This window comes from Cetorhinus maximus, chromosome 1 (assembly GCF_964194155.1).
Source record: "Cetorhinus maximus chromosome 1, sCetMax3.hap1.1, whole genome shotgun sequence".
NCBI classification, from domain to species: Eukaryota; Metazoa; Chordata; class Chondrichthyes; order Lamniformes; family Cetorhinidae; genus Cetorhinus; species Cetorhinus maximus.
Genome location: NC_135879.1, coordinates 65,015,220 through 65,018,505, shown reverse-complemented (window position 1 = coordinate 65,018,505; position 3,286 = coordinate 65,015,220). Strand labels below are relative to the sequence as shown.

The window sequence follows — 3,286 nt, the reverse complement described above, 5'->3', positions numbered from 1 at the left end:
CGCACACCAGCTGCACATTCAGTGAATGTTAGCCCTTGTGGTTGATGTTGTTCACCGTGTGTTGTGACGGAGATCTGAGTGCCACATGAGTGCAGTCAATTGCACCCTGCACCTGTGGAAAACCCGAGATCTGGGCGAATCCAATCGCTCTTCCATCCTGGCTTTCCTGGTCTCGGGCAAAATGCACAAAGTTGTGTGTCTTCGCGAAGATGGCTTCCGTGACCTCATGGATGCATTTGTGGGTGGAGGCTTGTGAGATCCCACAGAGGTCACCTGCTGAGCCCTGAAAAGAGTCACTGGTGTAGAAATTGAGCACCGAGGTCACTTTCACAGCCACTGGCAGTGGATGCCTTCCATGTCCTCATGGCGCCAAATCCTGCAGAAGGTGGCAGATGTGACCGACCAGTTCCCTAGACATGCGCAGTTTTCAGCAACATTGGCTCTCGGTCATCTGCAGGAATGAAAGGCGGCATCTATAGATTCTGGGTGTTGCTAGGCGATGGCCTGCGGTGGCTCGTTTGTGGCTCTTGGACGGCGTGTGCGGGAGCCCTGGCCGCCCCTTCTTCCTGAGGTTGCTGCTCCTACCTCTGCGCAGCCAGGAGCCACAGTCACTCTCTCCTCTGTCTTCTTCACTCTCTGTAGGCCATCAGGCACACATCTAGGTCACCAGGATCCATCATCCTGATGTACTCCTCCTGCAGGATGAAAGAGAGAGACACGTGGTTAGCATGGATGTACTAAGAACCTGTCCTGGTTAAGTGTGACAGCTTCCTGGAGAGTGCTGGCCACCACTTGGATGGCCAGAGATTAGTGCACTGCATGGCTGCCCTGTTAGCCTGAACTATGGGGAGACTGGTCCAAGCTGAGACGCTGATATTGCAAGGAGCTTTGAGTGCCTCCAGCAGTGACTGCTCCATGGCCAGCTTTAGCGAGGAGATTGTATAACGTGTGCAGTCGCCCAACTATTCTGCAGTCCACTAAAATGCTCATGAATTTGCAGTCTGTGCAGGTGGGTTGGAGGGGGGGCGGGAGCTCTGGAGCACTTGGTGGCACTTTGGTGCTTCTGTTTCTTTTGGAAAATAAAGGATTCAAAGTCTATTGTTTGGTTAGTAAATCAGGGGAGAGCGCGAACGCAGTCCCCCATTACACAAATTTTGCAGTCGAGTATCCCGCATTTGGGGACATCGCAGGCGTCAGCACACCCGAAGTGCAATGGGCTAGCCTCGTCCTGGGAGAACCACCTTCATGATCATGGTCTCTCCCCTGCCAGGTAAGTATCACTTCGGTGCTTCTGTGTTGCTTGAGTGGGCAGAGAAGCTAGGAGTCCGACCCCAATCATATCAATGTGGCTGCTCCTGAACTGTCTCAGTTGTAGAGGAATGGTCATGTTATACAGGTTTCCCTAATGCACGGCCACTTCCCTTGCCCACCCAACCCCCACCCTGAATGCTTGTGTGCTATATTCAATGGCAGGGCTGCCGTTTTTCCAGCATTTTTTGTAGAAATGTGAAGGATTTTATGCTATTGAAAAAGTGGGGAGGGGCAGTTGGAGCAAAATAGATGGTCATGGATAGGTTAGACGGCCAGAGAGATTAAATGACAAAGATGTCATGGAACACAAGACAAAGGGAATGTTAATGATAGTATTAAAAACTAAAGTAGGTGTTAATAGCAGAAAAAGGGTCAGCACTGTCTGAAAGTGAAAACATGAGAACGAGTTACAGACTGGCAATTGTGGAGGGTGGGGGTGGGGGGAGGGAAATCAAAATGGGGGACAGAGTTCATGGCCTGAAGTTGTTGAACCCGATGTTGAGTTGAGAAGGCTGTAAAGTATCTAACCAGAAGATGAGGTGCTGTTCTTCCAGCTTGCGTTGGGCTTCACTGGAACATTATAGCAGGCCAGGAAGTGTCCCAGGGAGAGGGATAGGGAGTGCCCCAAAAGGAAGTTCCAGGTAAAGGACAAAGACAGGGGACAGAAACATGTCCCAGTTAAGTTAATAAAAAAAGAAAGGTGCAGAGAACCAGGCTCCAAATTAAAGAAAGAGCTGCGGGGTGCAGACTTGTGGGCTCGGGAGAAGCCCTGAAGATTCAAGAAGGCAACTGAAGGTTGGTGGCTCCGTGCTGCAGGTTGTTGGGGCAAAGGTACCTCTTTGGAGCAGTAGTGTTCGGCTTGGCATGACCAAAGCGCTGAAATTGTGCTTATCAGTTGATGCTTGAGTGTACTTAGAAATCCAGGGGAACAGAATCTCAGAAGGTGAGATTGAAACCCTGCGAGGTGGGCCTTTGTTGAAGACATCCTAGTGGGAGTGACTGTTGAAGAGAATTCCAAGATGAGTTCATTGAATGTGGAGATTGGAAACCCCCACGAGAAAGATAAAGTTTCAGTGAGATTAGTTGGCTCTGGATGAGTTATTGAGAAATCTATGGAATCTATTTTGGTCGCATTTGGCACTTATTCTGTAGTGTTGTGTGTTCAACCACGGTTTGCCTGTTAATTCACATGCGCCTCATATTAACCCTGAATGTTAAGAGTATAAGATTGATATTGTAAATTGTTTTATCTTTCTGACCTGGTGTAGTAAAGTTTATTTTTCATTGTTCAAAGCTTGTGGAATCTTATGGCTTTACTCACTTCGTAAGCGTCTTGAGACTTAAACTTTGTCTGCTTTAAATAAATGTTATTAGTCCCTAGTCAGATCTCACCAACAACTTGAGGTCTGACTAAGGATCAAAACACTCTCCAATGTAGAGGATGTTGCATTGTGAGCAGCGAATACAGTAGACTAAATTGAAAGAAGTACAAGTAAATCACTGCTTCACCTGGAAGGAGTGTTTTGGGCCTTGGACAGCGAGGAGGGAAGAGGTAAATCGGCAGGGGTTACATCTCCTGTGCTTGCTTGTGAAGATGCCTTGGGGAGGGGATGAGGCATTGGGGGGTGATGGAGGAATGGACCAGGGTGTCACGGAGGGAATTGTCTCTTCAGAATGTCGACAGGGGAGGTGAGGAGAAGATGTGTTTGTTGTGGCTTCACACTGGAGTTGGTGGAAACGGTGGAGGATGATCCTTTGAATATGGGGGATGATGGGGTGAAAAGTGAAGGCAAGGGGGACCCTATCATGGTTCTGGGAGGGAGGGGAAGGGGTGAGGGCAGATGCGGGATGCGGGTCAGTCATGGTTGAGGGTCCTGGTCAACCCGCAGTTGGGGGGGTGGTGGGGGGTGGGGGTGTCCTCGGCTGAGGAAAAAGGAAGACATCAGAAGCGCCGTAGTGGAAGGTAGCATCATCA

At 49.4% G+C, this 3,286-nt stretch overlaps 1 non-coding gene across 1 annotated transcript; it reads right to left on the bottom strand.

The window, feature by feature from the left end:
• Positions 1 to 1,115: 1,115 nt before the first annotated feature.
• On the bottom strand, positions 1,116 to 1,278 carry LOC144688956 (U1 spliceosomal RNA). The gene has a single exon (XR_013578519.1). It is a non-coding gene; the product is annotated as a U1 spliceosomal RNA (small nuclear RNA).
• Positions 1,279 to 3,286: the final 2,008 nt, after the last annotated feature.